The sequence below is a fragment of the Hemicordylus capensis genome, chromosome 3, assembly GCF_027244095.1.
Source record: "Hemicordylus capensis ecotype Gifberg chromosome 3, rHemCap1.1.pri, whole genome shotgun sequence".
Taxonomy (NCBI): domain Eukaryota; kingdom Metazoa; phylum Chordata; class Lepidosauria; order Squamata; family Cordylidae; genus Hemicordylus; species Hemicordylus capensis.
In genome coordinates, this window is record NC_069659.1 from 345,660,847 (window position 1) to 345,686,966 (window position 26,120).

General features: G+C 46.4%; 1 long non-coding RNA gene across 1 annotated transcript; it reads left to right on the plus strand.

The window, feature by feature from the left end:
• The first annotated feature begins 8,655 nt into the window (after positions 1-8,655).
• On the plus strand, positions 8,656-25,227 carry LOC128351384 (uncharacterized). Its single transcript, XR_008319746.1, has 4 exons — positions 8,656-8,759; positions 11,383-11,510; positions 19,672-19,771; positions 24,486-25,227. It is a non-coding gene; the product is annotated as an uncharacterized LOC128351384 (long non-coding RNA).
• The last annotated feature ends 893 nt before the right edge of the window (positions 25,228-26,120 follow it).

Genomic DNA, 26,120 nt, shown 5'->3' on the forward strand with positions numbered 1-26,120 from the left:
AGGCTTTGTATAGCCAAAGTCCCTTCCAGGCTCAAATCCTGGAATGTCTGCTTAAACATATCTCAGGGGGTGGGGCATAGAAATTCTCCTGCCCGGGATCCTGGAGAGCTTCTGGAAGTGAGGATGGACAATACTGAGCTAAGTCAGGGATGGTCCTCCCATGAGGCAAGGTGAGGCAGGTGGCAGATTCTTGGGGAGTCAGCAGGGTGGCAAGATGACCCCCCTCCACCACCACTGGAACAGCTCTTCGGGACCAATCGGATCCTTGCAATCTTTGCAATCAAAGGTTGTAAGAGGCATGAGGAGAGAAGAGGGGGCTGCTGGCAACCTCCCCTCCTCCCTGCCCCCTACCACCTTCAAAGCTTGCAAGGGTCAGTTTTGAAAGGGGACAGGGCCCCCACCAAAGACATGGGGCAAGGAGGAGTTTAGTGCCTCACCATAGGCACTGCAATACCTTGGGCCAGCCTTGAGCTCAGTGGCCCCTGGGGGCCCCAAAATCCTCTTTAGTCAGTCCCAGGTGGTGGGGTCACCCAGTGGAGCATGATGATTCTTAATTTGCAGGGGAGAGGTGGCCTCCAAAGGCCTTTAGGTCCAGGCTCCAAAACTACCTAGGTGCATCTCTGTCTGTAGAAGAAGAGGGAGGAGAGCTGGCCTTGTGATAGCAAGCATGAATTGTCCCCTTTGCTAAGCAAGGTCCACCATGGTTTGCATTTTAATGAGAGACTATGTGTTAGCACTGGAGGATATTCCCCTCAGGGGATGGGCCACTCTGGGAAGAGCAGAAGGTCCCAAGTTCCCTCCCTGGAAGCATCTCCAAGATTGGGCTGAGAGAGACTCCTGCCGGCCTGCAACCTTGGAGAAGCTGCTTCCAGTCTGTGTAGACAACGTTGAGCTTGATGAACCAAGGGTCTGACATGGTATAAGGCAACTCCCTATGTTCCAAAGACAGTTCCTTATTGCAACATGAGCATTCGTCGTGAATGCTTGCACACAGTTGCTAGAATGAAGATGGGACTCTTGGGAGCCCTTCTAAAAACTGCATCCATCTTTGGTGGCCATGGGGAAATGTCAACAGATGTTGTTGACTACAACTCCCATCACCCCTAAGCCAAAGGCTACTGTAGCTGGGGATGATGGAAGTAGTAGTCAACAACACCTGGGAGTCCCTGATACAGAGAACAATACACTCAGCTGCTTCAGCATAAAGCAAACTGGACACATTCTCCTATCTAATGCATAACCTGGCTTCGAGCACACCACCCCAATGGCTGTTTTCAAGTTTTCGCATTGCACACCAGAAGCTTGATCCTGTGCATGTGGTAGGCAGTCTAGGCCCATGTCTCCTCACTGTGCTCTGTAGTGGCAGGGAGCCAACACCACCATGGCTTTCTCCCACAGCTACTATGTGTTACAGCCACTTAAAAATGGGGCAGCCCAATGAAGTGTCTCTTCCTCTTTGCACCTTTAAGAAGGACTTTTATAAAGGGACAAGTTAATTTTAGCCCGTTGAATAACGGGCGCTAGGAAGGGAAGGGGCCCATATTCGCCCTCCTGCCCGGCTCCGTCGCCGCCAGGCCTCGGCCAGCTTCCCCCACCGCTTCTCCCCCCTGCCCGGTTTCAGGCCCCAAATTCTCCCTCCCGGCTCCAGCGCGGCAGCGGAGCCTTGGCCGGCTTCCCCCGCCGCGTTTTTCCCCCTCATTCAGCGGCTGGGCGGACTCTGGGGGCGCCGCTGCCGGCCTCCGTGACCGGGCCGGGCCATTCGCAGTCGGCTCTGTGCCGCCGGCCGCCGCCGGCCTCCGTGCCGCCACTGGCCTCTGCTCCGTCTTTTTTGGCCGAGGCGGCGGCTCCGCCGCCGCCTCGGCCAGTTTACCCCGCCGCCACACACCCGGCCTTTTCGGGGCAGCCACTTCTGGCCGCCCAAGATGGCCACCAGTTGTGTCTCCCTTGCACTGTTCTGGGCATGCGTACAGGCCAGGGAGGCACAAACACACGCCTTGGTGTCCACGGACGGACACCAAGGCTTTTATTATAGAGGATTCCTCTTGCAAAGGAGGAACCCATCTGCAGTGAAGACAAATGGCTCCAGATTTCACTAGCCAAGAAAACTGATTTAGGGTGGGCCTTTATTTGCATGAACATAAGAACATAAGAACAGCCCTGCTGGACCAGGCCCAAGGCCCATCCAGTCCAGCATCCTGTTTCGCACAGTGGCCCACCAGATGCCACTGGAAGCCACAGGCAGAAGTTGAAAGCGTGCCCTCTCTCCTGCCATTACTCCCCTGCAACTGGTACACAGAGGCATCCTGTCTTTGAGGCTGGAGGTGGCCCACAGCCCTCCGATTGGTAGCCATTGATAGACCTATCCTCCATGAAGTCATCCAAACACCTTTTAAAGCCATCCAGGCTCTTGACTGTCACATCTTGTGGCACAGAGTTCCACAAGTGGATCACACATTGTGTGAAGTGTGTGAATTTCTCTCTCTCCACTTTCTCCACACCATGCATGATTTTATAGACTTCTGTCATGCCTCCCTGCAGTCATTTTTTTTCTAAACTAAAAAGCCCCAGGTGTTGTAGTCTTGCCTCATAAGAAAGGTGCTTTAGGCCCCTGATCATCTTGTTTGCCCTCTTCTGCACTTTTTAAAGTTCTACAATATCCTTTTTAAGATGTGGTGACCAGAATTGTACATAGTACTCCAAGTGTGGTCGCACTATAGTTTTGTATAAGGGCATTATTATATTAGCCGTTTTATTTTCAATCCCTTTCCTAATGATCCCTAGCATGGAATTGACCTTTATCACAGCTGCCACACATTGAGTCGACACTTTCAATGAGCTGTGCACCATGACCCCAAGATTCCTCTCCTGGTCAGTCACCGACAGCTCAGATCCCATCAGCATATACTTGAAGTTGGGGTTCTTCGTCCCAATGTGCATCACCTTACACTTGCTAACATTGAACCGCATTTGCCATTTTGTTGCCCACTCCCCCAGTTTGGAGAGATCCTTTTGGAGCTCCTCACAATCCATTTTGGATTTCACTACCCGAAAGAGTTTGGTATCATCTGCAAATTTGGCCACCTTGCTGCTTACCCCTGCTTCTAGATCATTGATGAATAAATTTAAAAGCACCGGTCCCAGAATAGATCCCTGGGGGACCCCACTTCTTACTTCCCTCCATTGTGAAAATTCTCCATTTATACCTACCCCCTGTTTCCTGTCTTTCAACCATTTAGCAATCCACACGTCCTTGTCCCCTTATCCCATGACTGCTAAGTTTCTTTAGGAGTCTTTGATGAGGAACTTTGTCAAAAGCTTTGTGGAAGTCCAGGTATACTATGTCAACTGGATCACCTTGATCCACACACTTGTTGACACTCTCAAAGAAGTCCAAAAGGTTGGCCAGGCAAGATTTACCTTTGCGGAAGCCATGCTGGCTCACTCCCAGCAGGGCCTGTTCTTCTAGGTGCTTTACAATTTTATCCTTGAGGATGCTTTCCATCAATTTGCCTGGAACGGATGTTAAGCTAACTGGCCTGTAATTTCCCAGATTGCACCTGGATCCCTTTTTGAAAATCGGTGTTACATTTGCTACTCTCCAGTCCTCTGGTCCAAAGTCCGATTTCAGGGATAAGTTATATATTTTAGCAAGGAGGTTGCAATTCGACATTGGAGTTCTTTGAGGACTCTTGGATGGATGCCATCCGGCCCTGGTGATTTGTTAGCTTTCAGTTTTTCCAGACAGTTTAGAACATCATTTCTTGTCACTTCTATATACTCTATATCAGGTATATGTTCCGTATCCTCTGCCATGAAGACAGACACAAAGCACTCATTCAGCTTCTCTGCAACCTCCATATCCTCCTTAATAATCCCTTTCACTCCTACATTGTCTAATGGTCCAACCGCCTCCCTGGCAGGTTTCCTGCTTCTGACGTATTTAAAGAAGTTTTTGTTATTCCCCGTGATACTTTTGGCTAAATGTTCCTCAAACTCTCTTTTCACCTCCCTTATTGTTGCCTTGCATTTCTTTTGCCAGAGTTTGTGTTCCTTTCTGTTCTCTTCATTTGGACAGGCCTTCCAATTTCAGAAGGAGGTCTTCTTCCCTTTTATGGCTTCCTTGACGCTACCCATTAGCCATGCTGGCATCTTCCTGGACTTAGTGGTACCTTTCCTCCTTTTGGGTATACAATCTAACTGGGCTTCTAGTATTGTGGTTTTGAATAAGCTCCATGCATTCTGGAGCGAAGTGACTCTCCTGATTTTCCCTTTCAGCTTCCTTTTCACCATACTCCTCATTTTAGAGAAGTTTCCTCTTCTGAAATTCTAAATGTCAAGAGAATCCTTGGTGATTCTCTCCCTGCATGTATGCTGAATTTGATAGCACTATGGTTACTGTTCCCTAGAAGGTCAATGACACTGACATCACACAGCAGGTCCTGGGTGCCACTCAGAATTAGGTCCAAGGTTGCCTTCTCTCTGGTTGGTTCCCAGACCAACTGTTCTAGGGCACGGTCATTTAGCGTATCTAGAAATTTGACCTCTTTGTCATGACCTGACTGTGAATTTACCCAGTCTATGTGTGGGTAATTGAAATCAGCCATAATTACAGCCGTGCCTCTCCTTGACGCCTCCCTCATTTCCTCCTGCAACTCCCAGTCACTGTCGGCGTTTTGATCCGGAGGGCGATAGCACGTCCCCAGTAGCATGTTCCCTTTCAGGCCTTGTATTGTCACCCACAGGGTTTCTGTGGAGGACTCCAGTCCACCTAGGTTTTCTACCTTGTTAGATTCTATCCCTTCTTTAACATACAGTGCTACCTCTCCTCCAAGGCGCCCCTCCCTGTCCTTTCTGTAGAGTTTATACCCAGGAATAACAGTGTCCCACTGGTTCTCACTGTTCCACCATGTTCCTGTTATGCCCACTATATCTATTTCTGCGTTAGCAACCAAGCACTCCAGTTCACCCATCTTGGCTCGGAGGCTTCTGGCATTGGCATATATCGTGTTTCCCCGAAAATAAGACAGTGTCTTATATTAATTTTAGCCCCCAAAAATGCACTAGGGCAATTAGCGGTACATCAGAAATTACTGCTTGGTCTTACTTTCAAGGTAGGTCTTACTTTCGGGAAAACAGGGTAAGCACCTATACGCTGAGTCTCTCCCCTGATATATGATATTCTTTTGACTCTTTGACCTGCTGGCCCCAGCTCCCGTCTGTTCTTTATGCAGCTCTGCTCTGTCCCCTTCTGTTTTATCTGAATTCTATGCACCCTCACACTTGAAAGGATGTCTTTTGCCACACGGGATACTGCCCAGCTCCCATCGGCTGTTCCCTAGGCGCCATTTTAAAAGCTGCTCTGCAAACTTTTTAAGTGCCAGCAGTCTGGTTCCATCTTGGTTCAAGTGCAGCACGTCCCTTTTGTACAGGCCTTGCTTTCCCCAAAATGTATCCCAGTGCCTAACAAATCTAAACCCTTCCTCCAGGCACCTACATCTCATCCACGCATTGAAACCCCTCAGCAATGCCTGTCTCACTGTACCTGCGTGTGGAACAGGTAGAATTTCTGAGAATGCTACCTTGTGGGTCCTGGACTTCAATACACTACCTATCAGCCTAAATTTGGCTTCCAGGACCTCCTGACTACATTTCCCCACATCATTGGTGACAACGTGCACCACGACAGCTGTCTCCTCCCCAGCAACGTTTTGTGCACAAAACAGGCCATTTCGGCTGTTTTGTAGCCAAAACAAAACACCAAATGCTCAGAACAGAACATTTTGTAGCCAAAACAAAACATCCCTGTTTCGGATACAAAACATTTTGTTGTTTCGGCTGTTTTGGAACTCCATTTTGAAATCACGAAAAGTCTTTCTCCTTCAGTCTCCATTTTGAGTTTTGACATCTGTTTGAATTTCCAGCCCTTCCAGCCTGCAGATTGGCCAGCGAAAGCATGGGCTGATCTGCTGGCAATTGCCTCCTTATCCCTTTTAAGCAAATTTAAGGGTAAAATTTACCCTCACTGGCCAATGGGGCAGTGTCCATTTACCCTCATTGGCCAGTGGGGCAGTGTGCACACTGCATGGGGCATTGTTGTTATTTCACACTGTTGTGTGTAGATCAGTTGCATTTCGGGGGGGGGGGTGTGACCTTTGGAAATCTGCCTGGTTCTTTGCAAAGCTCTGCTGTTGTTGATCTGTGATGTTGATGTTATTTGGGGTGGATTCAGGGCAGAAAGGGGGCTTTGGGGGCAGAAGACTGGGTCAGGTGGTAGCGCCCCAAGGGGTGCCTGCCACAACCCAGATTCCAAAGGAATAGGGCAAAGGGCTGATTTCTTAGGAATTGTTGGAGTTTACGCTTCTTTAAGGTTTTTCTCCATAGGGAATAATGGAGGTTTCAGCAGACCCATAACTCCACCTGAGGGGCACTGGGGTAGCCGGGAGTGCATGGTGTTATAATGCACATAGGGTGCCAGCCACCCCAGTGGGTTGCTAACCCATGGGGTACTGGGTTCTGTTGTTTCTGAGGTGTTCTGAGTGTAGATTCTCTGGTAGCATATGAGATTTTCAACAACAAACCATGAATCCATTCTCATATGCTACCAGAGAATCTACACTCAAAACATCTCAGAAACAATTGAACCCAGTACCCCATGAGTTAGCAACCCATGGGGGTGGTTGGCACCCTCTATGTTCTACACTACCACTCGCTCTGGGCCACCCTGGTGCCCCCCAAGTGCAGTTATGGGGCTGCTGTAACCTCCATTATTCCCTATGGGGAAGAACCTTAAAGATGCGTAAACTCCATTAAATCTTTACAAATCAGCCCTCTGCCCAATTCCTTTGAAATAATTCTGGCAGCTTCCTTACCCCCACTGGGCAACTACCCACCCTACTCTGCTCTTGGCCACCCCTTTCCCTCCAACATGAAGCTATACTTTGTGCTGAAACCTCCATTATTCCCTATGGGAAAAATCTTAAACTTCAAAAATTTACCAAAAATCAGCCCTTTGCCCAGTTCCTCTGAAATGTGGGTGGTAGCTTCCACCCATTGGGAACTACCACCCCCATCCACTAGTTTTGCCCTGGGGCCATTTTTTTAAATCCAAAACATTTCGGATTCGGATTTTGCAATTTCGAACAAAGAACAAAATGGGGGTGTTTTGGATTGGCTGATTTCGAACAAAGAACAAAATGGGGGTGTTTTGGATTCAGGCCAAAAACAAAACAGAAAAACAAAACAGAATGCACAACCCTACTTTGAACCTTCTGCTCTTCTCAGAGCGGCTCCATACCCTGAAGGAAATATCTTACGGTGCTCACATGCAGTCTCCCATTCATATGGAACCAAGGCAGACCCTGCTTAGCTAAGGGGACAAGTCATCCTTGTTACCAAAAGACCAGCATTTCTCTCCTATCAACCTGGTGGCTTATATATAGTGCAGCGTGCTGCCCATGGAAGTCACCCATGAAAAGGGCCACGATACCTTAGGCCACCCTTGGATATGAGATTGCATTTTAGTAAGCTATATACATGGGAACTGGCCTTTTGTTAGCAAACATGAATTGTCGCCTTTGCTAAGCAGGGTCCACCCTGGTTTGCATTTGAATGGGAGACTATATGTCTGAGCACTGAAAGATATTTCCCTTAGGGGATGGGGCTGCTCTGAGAAGAGCACCTGCATGCTTGCCTGTGGAAGGTTCCAAGTTCCCTCCCTGGTATCTCCAGATAGGGCTGAAAAGTACTCCTCCCTGCAACCTTGGAGAAGCCACTGCCAGTCTGTGTAGATAATACTGAGCTAGATGGACCAATGGTCTGACTCAGTATAAGGCACCTTCCTATGTTCCTGTGATTAGTAAAGACGCTGCTTGTGAATGCATTTATTTTTCAGGATTTACAAGAATCTGTAAAGAGCACATGCATTCATCCATGCATGTGTGGATGAAGAAAACTCAACTTAATATTAATGTGAGGCTTCAAGGCTTTGAAGTAACTGGTGGGGACCCCAACTGATTATTAAGTTAACTTTGTATATAGTACTCATTTATCATTATTGGCTGACATAATGCATAAGGGACGCAGGCTTGAGTAGGGGTGTGCATAGAACCCTCCTGAGTGAACAGAATTCACACTGAACCATTGGTCTGCAAACTAGTTCATTAGAACCAGCTGGTGATTCAGTTCATGCAGTCTAACCAGGTGGAACTGGTTTGGCTCAGTTCGACCCGATTTGGGATGCTTGTAAAGGGGAATCTGGTAAGGATTCCCCTTTACAAGTAAAGGGGTGTCCCTAACTCTAAAAAGGGGTTGAAAGGGCCACCACTGTGGGTAAGGTGCCCTCTAATCCGCACCCCCCTTTCAACCCCCTTTTAATTTTATATATATTTATAGATAGATATAGATATTATATTATATTATATTAATATATTATCTATATTATTAATTCTCCAAGACGGGCCATGTGTGGGGATGTGGTAGAAAGGAGGTGATTGGCTGACAGCATTTGCAAGCAGAAGCACCTGATTGGGCAGTGGGGATTCCATAGGCAGATAGGGAGAAAGACCCTGTGAGAGCAGAAGCACCATGGTGATTGGGCAGTGGGGATACCATATGCAGATAGGGAGGAGGAGCCTGTGGCACTGTGGTGATTGGGCAGTGGGGATTCCCTATGCAGATAAGGAGGAGGAGCCTATGATTGTTAAGGTCAGTTGGAATGCAACTGTTACTGGTCGGAAGATGTTCTTTATTGTAGAGGAGAGGTATGTATATATAGATATAGATATAGATATAGATATAGATATAGATATAGATATAGATATAGATATAGATATAGATATAGATATAGATATAGATATAGATATAGATATAGATATAGATATATGAAAGGATAGCAGGCAGGGGTCTGCAAAAAGACGGGTCATGAGGAAGGAAGGAGCCCCTTCAAGAGAAGGAGGATGCCGTTGTGTGAATTAAATGAGGAAACAAGATGAACAAAATCTGTTAACTCAGGGAGGGAGGGAGAGAGAGAAAAAACATGAAGGGAGGGAGAAGAAAGAGTGGGGAAGAGCGAGTGGAGGAGAGAGAAAGAGAAAAAGAAGGGAGGGGGAAGAGAGACAGAAGGAAGGGCAAGGGGCGGGCCTGAGCCTGTCAGCAGCCTGAGGGGAATGAATGGCCATGGCAGCACTAGCAGCCAGGAAGGGCCCAGTCAACCAATGCTGCTGTTTGGGGCTACCGAGGCCATTGTCAGAGGGAGGCAGGCAAGGGATGGGCCCTGGCCTGTTAGCGGCCTGAGGGGAACGAGTGGCCATGGTGGTGGCAGCAGCGAGGAACGGCCTGGTCAACCACTGCTGCTGCTCTTGAAGGGAGGAGCAGGAGTGGGGTTCAGGTGAGGGCGAGGGTGGGGAGGTCTCTGGGGATAGGGGGCTGCAGCTTGGTCAATAGGCGGCAGCAATGCTGCAGCCACGACCAAGAAGGGTGAGGGGGATGGAAGCAACGGGGTAGTGGAGGAGGAGCAGTAGTGTAGCTCAGGTGAGGGTGGGGAGATCTCTGAGGTGAGGGGAGCAATCAAGTACTAACGCGTAGATGCTCCAGAGTGTGCAAGAGTTCCATCATTGAAGCAGAGAGAAATAATGGCGGCGGTCAGGATGCAGAGGGGGAGGGCCGGCAGGTGAAGCCCCTCTGGCCAGAAGAGGTGAGTGGACGGCGGGCAAAGGAGGCGGTGGCGGGGAGGAGGAGGAGGCAGTGGCGGGGAGAAATAATGGCAGCGGTGAAGAGGTGGGCAGATGGCGGGCAAAGCCCTACCAGCCGGGAGGAGGAGGTGGGAGGCGGCGGCGGGCTGGCCTAGCCCTGGCCCGCCCAATGGGGAGAGCTGGGGGGGGGAGAGAGCAAGCTAGCGAGCTGTGGGGGGAGAGAGCTAGCAAGCTGTAGGGGGAGAGCAAGCAAGCTGCGGGGGGAAACGAGCAAGCTGTGGGGGGAGAGCGAGCAAGCTGCAGAGGGGAGCGAGTGAGAGTGCTGTAGTGGGGAGCGAGCAAGAGTGCTGCAGGAGGATGCCACAGGCTCAGTGCACAACTGCACAGATGCTCTGTGCGGGGTCAGCTAGTATTATTATTATTTAATAATAATTTTAATATTTATATACCACCTTTCCAAAAATGGCTCAGGGAGGGCTCACAGAAAAATAATAAATAAATGATGGATCCCTGTCCCCAAAGGGCTCACAATCTAAAAAGAAACATAAGATAGAAACCAGCAATAGTCACTGGAAGTACCGTGCTTGGGGTGGGTAGGGCCAGTTACTCTCCCCCTGCTAAATAAAGAGAATCACCACATTAAAAGGTGCCTCTTTGCCCCGTTAGCAGGGTTTTTAGAGTTAAAGATCCCCCTTTTATTTGTAAAGGGTAATAGTTTGTCCAAGTTTGAACCTGGACGGGCCCCCTGGTTTGAGCTCTGATTAGTTGTACTGGGCCAGTTCAAATCAAACTGGGCTTGATTTGAATTGGTTCTTCCCTAGGCTTGAGCATTGCCCACACTGCACACCTATAAACACCCAGGATGGGGCTGCACCACAGGACAGCAGCACTCAGTGGTAAGGGCGCCATGCATAGTGCTGTGTGACGCAAAGCAACCCCCATAAAATTGCGTAACTCCATGCACAGAGTCCTTACCACTAATTGCTACTGCCCTGTGGTGCAACTTCATTGCAGGTGCTTACAGGTGCACAGGTGTGTGGGCAGTGCTCAAGTTGCCTGCAACCCTTGCGCAGTATGTCAGCCACTATTAATGGAATATGTAGTAAAGCTTTGAAATTCTAATTCTAATTACAATATTGTTTTTAATTTATATTGTTTATTAAGATTATTAAATATTTATTTGCTAATAGATGGTGAATATTTATATATTACTTTTCAACAATAAAAAAGTTCACAAAATGCTGTATATAGAAATAAGATAAAAAGGGCCCAAGAGCTTTTAGTGTCTGAGGCAGCGGATCCAAATGGCAGCCCCGTGATGGGGTTTATCAACCTTAATGGTACCTCAGAGTCTGCCACATGAAGTGGGTCATGCCATATGTAATAGGACTGTGCAATGTCGGGTTGGGAACATTGGAAATGGTTCAATATGGGCCATTTTGGAGGGGATCAAAGAAGTCCCTGATCGAAACTAGGGAAGCCCATTTTAGGTTATACTTCAGCCTCCTTTGGAAGAAATCAAAGCTTTCTGGAGCTCCAAATGGCGGCAAGAGTTTGCTCTCTCTCTTTTTTTCAATTGCGGCTGGGAGAAAAAATCTTCTGCTCTCTGTCTGTTCACCTGCCTTCCTGCCTACCTGTGCATTTCCTTCTTCTTTTAAAAAAGTTTTTAACCTGTTTTTTATTTACAATTAAGCTGCTGATTTCCAGGTTTCCCCCACAAGATTCTCAGTCTTTAATACATCACACTCTTGAGATTCTCTGGTGTTACCTCATTTCCCCTGCGATTCTCTGGTGTTACATTACTTTCTTCCAGATTTCACAGTGAGTATGACTTCCCAGTTTTAATTTTGGTAGTTTAACTACCATGTGTTTTACCGGAAATAGTCTAACACTGACCTCAACAATCTGAAGGGTCCAAAGGACCCCTAGCTGACATTTGTGGGATCAGGTTAGATCGGGTAGGACCTGATTCCAACATTTGCAAATGTGCACCAGCCCACTATGTAATGATGGGCTGGCCCTGCTTGTATCTCACCTTCACTTGGGGAAGAAGGGGCAAAGCAAGAGAGAACTTCATTTCAATTACTTGGAGGGAACATCATCGTCTCTCCCACAAATGCTGGCATCTTGTTTTCTCTTGAGCTTTTTAATGTGGTGTTATTTCCCTGACTCCTTTCAGCATTGTCCAGTTGCACATTCTTCTGCCTCAGGATCGTTTCTGATGTGAGCCATATGAACTGCAAAAATTCTGAGAATAAAATAGAATATTTAAAAAACGGTGTGTCAAAAAAAGTATCGTAATCCCACCATAGCAGCAAAGTTAAATACCCATCTGTGTATCTGGGAGTTTTATGAACCTATATATCTTTTCAGAATGTTGACATATACAGGTTTGCTTTTAAAAAAAAAATAGTTCAGTTAAGCTCTCCTAAAGGCACAGCTTGGTGATACATGATTAGCCTCCTGAACATGTGCTGAACACATGAATTTGTTTCCAAGTCTTTCTTTCTTTCTTTCTTTCTTTCTTTCTTTCTTTCTTTCTTTCTTTCTTTCTTTCTTATACATTCAAAGTGGCTGGCATATTTTATTTATTTTACATATTGAACACACCCTGAACTCACTTTTCCAGACAGTTCATATAGGAAAATATAACATTAAAAAATGAAACAAAAACATTTATAAACAATTTTATAAGTATATATAATTTTATATAACAAAATACAACAATTTTATAAAACAAATTTTATATAACAAAATAAAGCAATTTTATAACAACTTCTGGAATTCTCTGCTACAAGATGTGGTGACAGCCAACAACCTAGATGGCTTTAAGAGGGGTTTGGATAACTTCATGGAGGAGAGGTCTATCAAGGGCTACTAGTCGGAGGGCTATAGGCCACCGCCAGCCTCAGAGGCAGGATGCCTCTCAATACCAGTTGCAAGGGAGTAACAGCAGGAGGGAGGGCATGCCCTGAACTCTTGCCTATAAGCTTCCAGTGGCATCTGGTGGGCAACATCTACGTGAAACAGGATGCTGGACTAGATGGGCCCTGGGCCTGATCTAGCAGGGCTATTCATATGTTCTTATGTACAAATCTAATTAAAAGATTGGTTGGAAAGGTGCATGGAAAAGGTGCAAAAAGACTAATGTATTTTTGAAAACACTGCAAGAAGCACTGATGGCAACAACAACAACAACCCGCCCCCACCACCACTTTCAAAACTTGGAAGGGTTGGTTTTGAAAGGGGGCCGGCTCTCACCAGAATCCTGGGACAAGGCAGTATTGGGCTCCTTGCCTCAGGTGCTGCACTCCCTTGGGTCACAGCTGCAGCTGGCTTCCTGTGCAGCATTCCATGTGCTTTTTAATGAAATATGCACATAGTTGCACAAGACTGCTCTTGTGCACTTGCAGACAGTTGGGCAAATCTTGCATTTGCACGAGAGCGCTCTTGTGTAACTGTGTGCACGTTTTGCTAAAATGCACCCAAAAGATTGTGCACTATGCTAGTCAGTCACTGCACCTTGATTCAGAATCAGCTTGGGAATTATTTTCTTGTCTAGCATTTGATAAAACAAAAAACCAAAAAAACAGCTTTCCAAACAGCTGTGGAACATAGGAACATAGGAAGCTGCCATATACTGAGTCAGACCATGGGTTTATCAAGCTCAGTATTGTCTTCACAGACTGGCAGCAGCTTCTTCAAGGTTGCAGGCAGGAATCTCTCTCAGCCCTATCCTGGAGATGCCAGAGAGGGAACCTAGATGATCTTCCCAGAGCAGCTCCATCCCCTGAGAGGAATATCTTACAGCGCTCACATGTAGTCTCCCATTCAAATGCAACCAGGATGGACCCTGCTTAACTAAGGGGACCAGTCATGCTTGCTACCACAAGACCTACAAGGGTGGGTAGGGCTGCAGAAACAGCAGGGACTTTTACACACAGCAGGTTTTACCATGGGAGACTTTACTACGGACTCGAAGTTGTCCCCCCAAAACAATGCAAATAGTGGATTTTTTTTACCCCAGATAAAAGATTAGGCTACACAATAATGCACAGTGAAAAACCTGAATTGTATGTGAACTGCTCCCCGAAGTCGCAGGGACTTCAGGGTAAATCTGGGAGATATATGAACACACCCTCTCCATTACGGAGGAGATGCGAGTTAAAGAGCTTTAAAATCTTCACATGAAAAACATCCAGGCAGTGGATGGCAGGGCAGCAGGGGGAGCCCACAGTGTACCCCCTCCCCAGCAGGGCTCCAGCAGCCCATGTTCTCCACACATGGCCACTCAATAGTAGATCTGCCTCTGGAAAGCTGTTTTTCATAGAATTCCTGAACAGCTTGACTCAGGGTTTCTCCTTCCACATTCTGGGCTTTTTGTGCCATTGCCTTAAAGAGAAGAAGCAGTGACAAAGAGCCTCTATATTTTAACGCAGAAGATATTTAAGTTCAGAAGAGTCTCCATTTTTCGTGCAGAAGATGCAGAGGAAGACGGAGAATACAGCCCATTTGGACTGTATCTGCAATGATGCTTACATTATTTTTGCAAAATGTTTAAAGAAGGGGAATGGTGCAGCACTGAGATTTTGGCAATTTACAAGGGGGGATATATTTTGCATTGTGCTGTGTAAGTGATCTTATGATCAAGATAATATTATGATTATTGGTAGTATAAGTATACAGATTTTTCTTTATTTGCCTCTGAAGCGGCTTTAATAGCAGTACTCACAGCTTGGATTCTGGCAGAAAGACAGAAAAGGTTACAGGTACATGTGCTGATGGTATCGTGCATGCAGAGCTCTTAGTATTGCCTCCTGGGAATGGTAGTTCCCAGCACCAGAAATAGCGGAGACCATTTGGAAATTCAATTCCCCTTCCAAATCAATGTACATAGGAACAATACAGGGTTTTTAGATCTGAGTGAGGGGAAACATCCAAATAAAACATTGGCAAGAATCACTCAAGAGAATTTACCCAAATAGAAAAGGATACTTATTTAATAAAAGGTTGCTTGGTTGCCTGGTCTGGTCACTGCTTCAATCACAGCAACAGAGAGTTTCCACAAGAGTAAAGTCACAGCATTCTCTGTGACCTGAGTTCAAATCCCCATTCAGCCATGAGACTAGCTGGGTGACTCTGGGCCAGTCACTTCTCTCTCAGCCTAACCTACTTCACAGGGTTGTTGTGAGGAGAAACATAAGTATGTAGTACACCGCTCTGGGCTCCTTGGAGTAAGAGCGGGATATAAAATGTAAATAAATAAAATAAAATAAATAACCCACAGCCCTCAGGGACTCATTCCTGCAGTCCTTTTGGAGGGAGGAGAGAGCAGTGAAAATTGCTCTGCCCTCCCCCTGCGCCATGCTAGCCTGTGAAAGGAAGGAAGGCACTATGCTAGTCTCCACAGGGCTTATCTCCCCTTTCTCAAAACACCGCAGGGGAGGACAGCCATGGTTCCCAATGTAAGCCCAAGTGCAGGCCTGCAGCTTTAAGCATTTGTGCTCTTGCACAAAACCACCAGCACCTCCTCAAATGCCCACAGGAGTGCAGGCTGATTGGAAGCACCTGCATAATACTCCGGAACATGTGGGCCAGTGGCACCACAAAGCTCCAGCCCTGGCTTCCAAACTCACTGGCTTACATCCTGCACAAGAGGGTACATGTGGCTCAGGGGCGTAGCAAGGTTGGAATGGGCCCAGAGACAAGATTTTAAAAGGCCCCCCCCCACTCAAAGTCCAGGGCCTCCGCACACCCCAGGCCCCCAAGGATTTAAGTCTGATATTCCAAAATAAGTATGCTGCCTGGAAATACATTTCACTGAATACACACACGCACACGTCACCATATATAGTGATATACATTGAGTACTATACATTTGTTTTACTTTTAATGCCTAGAACACACTAGAAAGATGAATGATTAAAATGGACCCCTTGCTGCAGATTAGCAAAGGAGACTTTCAGCCATGCAGGGTGAGCCTATGTTTGTTTTCTCAGAATTCTGAACAAATTCAGTGAAGTTTGATTCCAGGAGGTTTTTCACACGAGGCTTTTAAAGCCCTTTAACACACATCTCCTCTGGAATGGAGATGCTGCATTCACATGTTGGCCGGATTTACCCTGAAGTCCCTGCAAGTTATTGGGGAGCAGTTCACACACAAGAAAAATTAAATAAAATAAAAGCACAAGACATGCTTCACAGTTCTCACTCAGACCTTCTGGGTTGCAAAACAACTTGAACATAAGTGCATTTATAAATGAATGAATGAATGAATAAATAAAATAAATATAATACTGTTTCTTCCAGAAGTTTTTGTAATTTTCTGCCATGAAACAAGCCACTTATAGGACTTTTTAGATAGTTTTTTTAAGCCAGCAAATTTTCCAAGCTGTTTAAAAATAAATATTCAGAGACTTCTCAGTCCCTCCCCCCCATATCAAAGCCCTATGGCAAGCAGATGCCTATATATCCGGGGGAGGGGGGTGAAGGTAACCACAAAAAGGAGTTCACACTCGACCTGGCAAATGCTGGGCAGGGCAGCAAGGGGTCTTCTGCTGCAGGGAGCAGTGGTGGCCACTCTGGCTGCCTCCTCCTTCCTGGCTGGCTTGGGCCCTACTGGAGTTCAGGCTTCATAGAGGCCTACACAAGGCCTCCGTGGAAGCCCCGCCCACCCGCCGATCAGCTGAGAGGCGGGAGAAAAGGAGCTCTTTGCAGCTTGTCTGCTGCCTCCATTGCCGGCCAGGAGAACAAGCTGGAGAGACTGCGAACAGGGCAAGTGGCTGAGGGGCCTTGGGGCTGGGCAGGGGGCAATGGGGAGTCATGTGAGGTGCCTCTGGGGGGTCCCTCCAGGCAGTGGGGCCCCCAGACAACTGTCTCCCTTTGCCCAATCGTTGTTACGCGCCTGATGTGGCTTGAACACGGCCCATGCCTGTGAGCACAGATAAACAGCACTACCTGCTGGTAAGGTATATGGAGCTTCACAGCATGCCGCCCACTAGAAAGAACAGGTGGCATGTTGTGCAACTCTGTGCCCTCGTTATCAAGCACTGTTGCCCTGCAGCACAGCTTCCTTGTAGCTGTTTACACGTGTGCAGGGGCTGCCCAGGTCCCCTTGCACAGTATCGGGCATAGCAAGGGGAGAGTGGGCCCATGTTCACTTAGTGAACCTCTCCACTTAAGAACATAAAAGAACAGCCCTGCGGGATCAGATCCAGGCCCATCTAGTCCAGCATCCTCTGGGGAGCCCATGGGCAACAGTTGAGGGCACGCCCTCTCTCCTGCTGCTGCTCCTCTACAACTGGTATTTAGGGGCATCTTGTCTCTGAGGCTGGAGGTGGCCTATAGCCCTCAGACTAGTAGCCATTGATAGACCTGTCCTCCTTGAATTTGTCTAAGCCCCTTTGAAAGCCGTCCAAGTTGGTGGCCATCACCACCAACCATGACAGAGGATTTGATGCATCCCACTTGTGAAGGTGTCCCACTGTTCATTCATGAGTGCACTCCCATTCACTCCCCGCTATATCCTCCCTCCTCCATCTGGCTGCCTGCCATCACTGCTGCCACCAGCCACCCCTTCCTCCTGCCACCCAGCTCCCTGGCCTGCTCCTCTCCCAGCAGCCCATTGGACGCGCACATGCACCATCCTTTGATTGGCTGGGCCTGGGAGCTGGCTGAAGGAGGTGACTGGCAGTGGTGGGAGTCCCAGCCAGAGGGAGGCGGCTCTTCCCAAATGCTCCACCCAGAAGCATATTACAGCTCTGTCCCTGCACAGTATGTCAGCACTATCATGAATGACTCAGCCACCCAGAACCTTTCCTCTGGAAGTCTAGAAGACAGCCACACTTTCACTCAAGCTTGTGGCAAGAAGCCCAAAGGATATCTTCTAGGGATGTGCGTTTCGTTTCGGATACAAAACGTTTTGTGCACAAAAGAGGCCATTCCGGCTGTTTTGTAGCCAAAACAAAACACCCAATGCTCAAAACAGACAATTTTGTAGCCAAAACAAAACATCCCTGTTTTGGATACAAAACGTTTTGTTGTTTTGGCTGTTTTGGAACTCCATTTTGCAATCGCAAAAAGTCTTTCTCCTTCACTCTCCATTGTCAGTTTTGACATCTGTTTGAATTTCCAGCCCTTCCAGCCCACAGATTGGCCAGCGAAAGCATGGGCTGATCTGCTGGCAATTGCCTCCTTATTCCTTTTAAGCAAATTTAAGGGTAAATTTTACCCTCATTGGCTAGTAGGGCAGTGTGCATTTACCCTCATTGGCCAGTGGGGCAGTGTGCATTTCATTGTTGTTGTTTCACACTGTTGTGTGTATATCAATTGCATTTCGGGCGGGGGGGATGTGGATGTGCATGACCTTTGGAAATCTGCCTGGTTCTTTCCAAAGCTCTGCTGTTGTTGATGTGTGATGTTGATGTTATTTGTGGTGGATTTGGGGCAGAAAGGGGGCTTTGGGGGCAGAAGAGTGGTTCAGGTAGTAGTGCCCCAAAGGGTGCCTGCTGCCACCCGGATTCCAAAGGAACTGGGAAAGGGGCTGATTTTTAAAGAAGTTCTGGTTGACATGTCTTTGGGGGAGATTCGGGGCAGAAAGGGGGCCTGAAGGGCAAAACAGTGGGTTGGGTGGCAGTACCCCAAGGGGTACCTGCCACAACCCAGATTCCAAAGGAATAGGGCAAAGGGCTGATTTCTTAGGAATTATTGGAGTTTACGCATATTTAAGGTTTTTCCCCTAGCATATAATGGAAGTTTCAGCAGACCCATAACTCCACCTGGGGGGCACTGGGGTGGCCGGGAGCAAGTGGTGGTATAGTGCACATAGGGTGCCAATCACCCTCATGGGTTGCTAACCAATGGGGTGCTGAGTTCTGTTGTTTCTGAGGTTTTGAGTGTAGATTCTCTGGTAGCATATGAGATTTTCAATGACAGACCATGAATCCACTCAGAAACAACAGAACCTAGTACCCCATGGGTTAGCAACCCATGAGGGTGGTTGGCACCCTATGTGCTCTACATCACCACTCGCTCTGGGCCACCCTGGTGCCTCCCAAGTGCAGTTATGGTGCAGGAATTATAGAGGTCCATCATTCCCTATGGGGAAGAACTTTACAGACACGCAAACTCCATTACATCTTTAAAATTCAGCTCTCTGCCCAATTCCTTTGAAATAATTCTGGCAGCTTCTTTGCTCCCACTGGGCACCACCACCCACCCTACTCTGCTCTAGGCCACCCCTTTCTCCCCAACATGAAGCTATACTTTTGCTGAAACTTCCATTCTTCCCTATGGGAAAAATCCTATACTTCAAAAATTCACCAAAAATCAGCCCTTTGCCAATTCCTCTGAAATTTGGGTGGTAGTTTCCACCCATTGGGCACTACCACCCCCATGCACTAGTTTTTCCCCTGGGCCATTTTTAAAATCCAAAACGTTTCGGATTCGGATTTTGCAATTTCGAACAAAGAACAAAATGGGGGTGTTTCGGATTTGGGCCAAAAACAAAACAGAAAACAAAACAAAACGTACAACCCTAATATCTTCCCCTCCTGCCCCCCTACACACCCATACCCAATCACATGTCAGAATCCAGTGGTATGCCTCTGGCAAAAGCTTCACTGAAATGAACAAGAGCTTCACTACAGCACTGCCATGCCTTTGGCTGGGCCACGTTCATTTTAGTGGGGCATAGATGTATGAGACTTTCTCAATGGCTCGTGCCCGTGTTTCAGCTCTGCATTGATCCCTCTGCTGCCTTTCTATTAATGGCACTCAGAATCTGCTGGGCTCATTATGACAGGGCCAGTTCTTCTCCGCTTAACTGCTCCGGCTTACTAAGACGCTTTGAGAATGTTAAGGGGTAATTCATTTGCCTCCTGAGATTCCAAGTACAGCCCTTTAATTCACAAGTTTAGGAACTCGCATGTCAAGGTCTGCACAGACTAAATCTACTCATTTAATAGTTCTGCTTTTTGTACAGGCAAAATGCATCGAGGCTGGTTTGATCATAACATCACGGGGTTTCCCCCCCTTCAAAATTAAAAAAAAAAAATGCTACAGGACACCAAGCAAGCTACAAGGTAATTATAGATTTCTCATCTCCTTTATGGCCTGTCAGAAGTCTGCTATCACTTATGAATCCTATGCAGCATGTACTTAACGTCAGCTCAAGAGAAGAAACACTCTCATAGGTTGCCTGTGACTGACACATTTGAAATGACATCAGCTTCTAGCTTTAAAACCTATTGTTATTAGGTCTCTGTTGCTATTTATGTTAGGAATATGTGCATGTATGTCAAAACAGTATATCAACTTTGCTGATTGGCTGCACCCACATCCCGTTGTCTAGGCAACCAAACAATTGCTTTTAATCTTTCCCCCCAAATTGCCTTGTTGTGTTTGTTTCTTTACATAGCCAAAGTTTCAGATTTAATTCTTTTTCCTCAGTAGCAATTGTGTGTGTGTGTGTGTATATGTTTAATCTACACATTGACATTGCTTCCAAAACGCATAGGGTTGCCAACTTTCCAGCCAGACTCTGTAACTATGCTTTTCATATTGGCTTGATGTGGAGACATAAGCTTGTGATGATGGGTATGTCTCCCTACAGTGAAAAGCCTCACCTGCTGATTTCTGTGGATTTAAACTGCTTCACAGTGTGTAGGTAAGGCTGATGTTTTGTCTGGCCAGCAATCCTACTCAGGCCTTGGAAAAATGCTGCCAGTTAGAACAGACATTACTGGATGATATGGACCTGCGATCTGACTCGGTATAAGGCAAACATCATGTGCTGATATCGTTATTAGTGAGAATGGGAGGCCAGTTAGTCCCCTGCTGACTGAGCAAAGAGGCACCTTTGAAAGTGGCGATTCTCTTATATTTTTCAGGGGGAGAGCAACTGGCCCTGTCCGACCCCAGCACAGCATCCCTCCACTGGCTCTTGTTGGCATCTACCTTATATTTCCTTTTTAGATTGTGAGCCTTTTGGGGACAGGGAACGGTCTCATTTTTTATTCTTTAATTTCTGTGTAAACTGCTTTGGAAACTTTGTTGAAAAGAGGTATATAAATAGTATTGTAGAAGTAGTAGTAGGCAGGTTTGAAGAGATGACGGGAGGAATAAGAAAGCAAATGGTTTAGTAGATACATCAATAGTGATGGGCCCATAATGGAATGATGTATGTGAGGAAAGATCAGCAAAAGCAAACAGTGACTCAGTGAGTTATAAGCACAAGAGCAAATATTCTGCAGAAAGCAGAAAGTGGGCAAAGAAGTAGCCAGAGGCACTCCCCAAAATATTCGTGTTTCAAGGAATCATTGTTTGCCCTCCCAAAGAGTGCTTTGAAGTCACCCCACACACAGCCAGTGTTTCAGCTATTAGTTTTTTTCATACCATTTTCAAATTCCTTGCCAAGGGAAGAGAGCTGGTTTTGTGGTAGCAAGCATGACTTGTCCCCTTAAGCTAAGCAGGGTCCACCCTGGTTGCATATGAAAGGGAGACTAGAAGTGTAAGCACTGTAAGATATCCCCCTTAGGGGATGGAGCCGCTCTGGGAAGAGCATGTAGGTTCCAAGTTCCCTCCTGGGCAGCATCTCCAAGAGAGGGCTGAGAGAGACTCCTGCCTGCAACTTTGGAGAAGCTGCTGCCAGTCTGTGAAGACAATACTGAGCGAGATGGACCTATTGTCTGACTCAGTTTATGGCAGCTTCCTATGTTCCTATGTTCCTAATCTACGCTAAGATACTGAGACCTTCTCATAACGCCACCGATTCCACAACTCTGACCAATGGATCTACAACATATGCATACCAGAAGCAGTGGAGGGGGTGGGATCGGCCTTTCCTAAAGTCATGTAGGGTCATTTCACACATGGCACAGTACAAAATCTGAATTTGCTGCGTGGGGTGCACTTGATGGGGAGCTGCTGCACTTCTGAGTCCCTGATACTTGGATTAGTCACATGTTTGCAAACACTTCTTTGTCACATTCACACACTGAGGCTGTTCATAAAACCAAAAACTGGATAGGATGAATTTGGGAGCTGTACGTACTGCCCATTTTTGGTTGTATGAGAGCAAACAGTTAGGTGGGAGGAGGGGGAAGTAGGTTTGTGTGGGAGACCAGAGCTTGGTATGTGTCTTTTTAGATTGTGAGCCCTTTGGGGACAGGGATCCATCTTATTTATTTGTTGTTTCTCTGTGTTTACCACCCAGAGCCATTTTTGGAAGGGTGGTATAGAAATTGAATGAATGAATGAATGAATGAATGGTAGGACAGCAGCATCCTACCCAGCTTTCATACCCAGCATTTGACCAAGGTAGGAGGAAAAGCTCTCCTCCCCAGCTCCTGTCTCCCCCACAAAAAAACATTTCGCACAACTGCAAACTGGGAGCACGTACAGCTCCCAAACCTGAGTAGGACACTTGTCCTACCCAGTTTTCGGTTGTGTGAACAACTTCATTACATTTTTAGGGGTTCATTAAAAAAATCGAAAGTGTAACCCACATTAAACCTCAATTAAAATAGTTGTGTGAACAAGGCCACTATCTGAATAGGGCTTATTAATAGAGTTTATGAGAAGCATCATAGGAACATAGGAAGCTGCCATATACTGAGTCAGACCATTGGTCCATCTAGCTCAGTATTGTCTTCACAGACTGACTTCTGAAAGGTTGCAGGCAGGAATCTCTCTCAGCCCTATCTTGGAGAAGTCAGGGAGGGAAATTGAAACCTTCTGCTCTTCCCAGAGCGGCCCCATTATCCCCTAAGGGGAATCTCTTCCAGTGCTCACACTTCTAGTCTCCCATTCATATGCAACTAGGGCAGACCCTGCTTAGCTAAGGGGACAAGTAATGCTTGCTACCACAAGACCAGCTCTCTTCTCCTGGGCAATCTTGTTGCAGAATCAATTAGAACATTTTGGGGTTTTCTGACCTTTGAAATCCATCCATCTATTTATTTATATTATTTACATCCTGCCTTTGTATTGCACCCTCATGGTGGAGTGATGAAATGATATCTCCACCAAGCAATTACAATAAAGCATCATCATGCTTTTTCCCCTTCCTTTGGCAGCTGATAGTGTTGGGCTTATACTGAAGCCTAAGAGTCCGTAGCCCTATTCAGATGTAGCCCTATTCAGCCCTATTTAGCACAGTGGTGCTCATGGTTACATCTGTGAAAGTGGGGAGGAGGAAACTGGGCCCATCCCTGTCACTCAGGCACTCCTGCCAGACACTCATGGTTACAGCAACATTTGTCTGAAGCAGGAATCTCAACCACCATGATGGCCAGCACATCTGTGAGCAGCAACCTTGGGCAATCCAGGTTGCCACTCATTGAAGCACTGGCCATCACGGGTACAATTATTCCCCCTTCAGCCAAGCGGCACCATAACCATTAGCGCCTGGCAGGAGGGGTGAGTGACAGTGACGGGGTGGGACTTCCTCTCCACTTTCATAGTTGTAACCATGAGCACTGCTGCATCCACTCATGTCTGGATGGGGCTAGCATATTGGTAATGCGGCTGGAATATTGGAAACCTATGCCCAAATCCCCAATCATTGAAGGACCTCACTGGGTGGCCTGGGAGGAATCATTCCCTCTTTGCCTCAGTGACCTCACCAGGGTTTTGTGAGATTAAAGATGGTACTTTGAACTCACTGGAGGAAGGGTGGGATACTAGAATGCTTAGTCAGAATAAGCATCCCAGCTACCTTTGCTCCCATGCATGACCTTGATCTCCATCAGCCTGGGCAAGAATTGACTTGCAGTGCCACACAACTCAAATGCTCTCATGAATGAATGCAACGGCCATGGAAAAGGATACAGCCCTAAACCCTTTCATGTTGCCATATTAATCCCAACTGGCACAACATAACTCCATTTTTTGCAAGGAGGGAGAAAACAGAAGAATGAACACATGTCAACTGTGTCGACTGCAGTCTAAATAATCTAATCTAATATGGTCCTTCTCAGAAGTTTATCCAAGATTTATATATATATTTCAGATTGTAACAAGAAGCATTTCCCATTTCCCATTATCTGTTCTTTATAAAGATCAGTCTCGTTCTAGCAGCAAATTTCTGAATCCATCCAAGCATGATTGCCTATATTATTTTAATGAAAATCTTCAAAGATGTACTGCACTTGTATAGAACTTATTGCAACACAACATCTTTTAAGCGCATGTTTAATAACTGGGATTGGGCACTTTAATCATATTTCATCAGTGCTTTGTCAACTGCACTGGCTCCCTGTCCATTCCCGGGCCCAGTTAAAAGTGCTGGTTTTAGCCTTTAAAAGACCTAAATGGCTTGAGATTGGGTTACCTGAGAGCGCGCCTTGCCCCATATGTCCCAACTCAGACCTTAAGATCTTCTTCAGAGGCCATGCTCTGAGTGCCCCTGCCAAACGAGGTGAGGTGGGTGGCTTCTAGGGAGAGGGTCTTTTGGGTGGTTGCACCCCGTTTATGGAACACCCTCCCCAGGGAGGTTCACTTGGCATCATCACTTTGGTCTTTTAGATGCCAGGTAAATACCTTTCTGTTCACTCAGGCTTTTTAAAATTAATTTTTAAAATTGATTTTTTAAAAACAAGTTTTAAAATGGTTTTGTATTGTGTGTGTGTTGTGATTTGATGTATTTTATGTGTTTTTATTGGATGTTTTAACATTGTGTTGTGACCAATAGCATTTATTATTATCTGTTGTTATTATATATGCTTTTGTTTGAATGTACTGATTATCTCCCCAATGCAATTTTGTCTCCTCCTTTGTGTAATTTCTGTACTTAAGAAAGGCACAGGAATGTCACCTTTGAAGAGGATTCACATCTGGTTTGGAGGGACTGTATTCTCACTGCAGTTCACTCAAGCTTTCCTCACTTTTGCTGCACCTTACAGCTGCAAGTCCATATAACTCTAAGTTCAGGGATTTCTACCACCATAACTGACAAGAGAAGAAACCTGTGAGCTTCCCATCCTCTTAACTAGCAAGGAAGAAAGGCATGTAACAATGGGACAATCAATACCAGGGTATTTAAGAGAGTGCCTCTTTTGTCATGAACCCTCCCGCCATTTATTACCTGGAGGGAGCAAGGTAAGAAGAGGCTTGGACTTTGCCAACTAGGCTCCTCTGTTTTGGACTCGGAGATTGATTGCTGCCTCCTGCCCCTCCTGTCGGGCCAGAGGATTGGATTGGATTGGATTGGATCGGATCGGATCGGATTGGATCAGCTCTGCTCTTGCTAGGATGCCTTTGTTGTCACTGTGCTGTACTCGTTGTCATCAGTTTAGTCTTCTTTACATTTAGTCATAGTCCCATTTTTTCACTGTGCTCCTTGACTTTCATTACTAGAGCTTGCAGATCATCCCCATTCTCAGCTATCAGAGTGGTGTCATCTGTGTAGTGCAGGTTATTGAGGTTTCTTCCTCCAACTTTAAAACGATGCTCATCTTCTTCCAGTCCAGCTTTTCTCAGTCTATGTTCAGCATGTAAGTTGAATAAATAAGGAGAAAGTATACAGCCTTGTCTTACTCCTTTGCCAATCTGGAACCAGTCTGTTTCACCATGTTCTGTCTGGACTTTGGCTTCCTGCCCTGTGGATAGGTTTTTCATGATAATAGTGAGATGTTCTAGGACGCCCATTTTCCTAAAGATATTCCACAACTTGACATGGTCGATGCAATTGAAGGCTTTTTCCTGAAGGGTATTTCTGCTAATTTTGCAAATTCTCATTGCTCAGAAACTCTAGAGCAGAGGTTCTCAGACTTGGGTCCTCAGATGTTGCTGCAGATGGTGGGCATTGTAGTCCAAGCATCCCAAGGTGGGGAACCCCTGTCTAGAGCAAAAGACCTGCTGTCCAATCGCCAGCAGATGGTCAAGAGATGCTCCTGGAAGTTTGCAAGCAGAGAAAAATTATTCTGTTCATCTCGTGTGTCTTGTCCTAAAAGTACATGGTTATGTTTTTGGCTATTGTAGCAAGTAGGCTCCATGAGTTTCTCAGCTCTTTATTAAAGCTTTACATGGCAATGGCCATCAAAATAGGCTTGGGAAAGTATCTATCATATGGCACAAAATGCTTCCAGTTGTTTGTCTTACAATGTTTATCTTATCGAAACTCTTGTCGGTTTTCCAAAATTCCACAAATGTTTCACTTGGGGTGGGAACATCAGGTTTGTTTGGAATTTCACTTTGCACATATTCACACAACTAATAAAAAGCCAAATCTTTGATTCCTAGAGTTCAGCAGCTAGCCCAGCTTCTGGGGGTGGAGGGCAGAAAGCCAACACTAGTCATTTTATCCGAATCCACCAATGCTGGCTCTATCCGCTCTACTTACAATTCTAAAAGCAACATCCATAACCAAAAGTTGAAGTGTGTTACAGATGTTAATTCTAAAACCATAAGTGGGGCTGACAGAGCCTACAG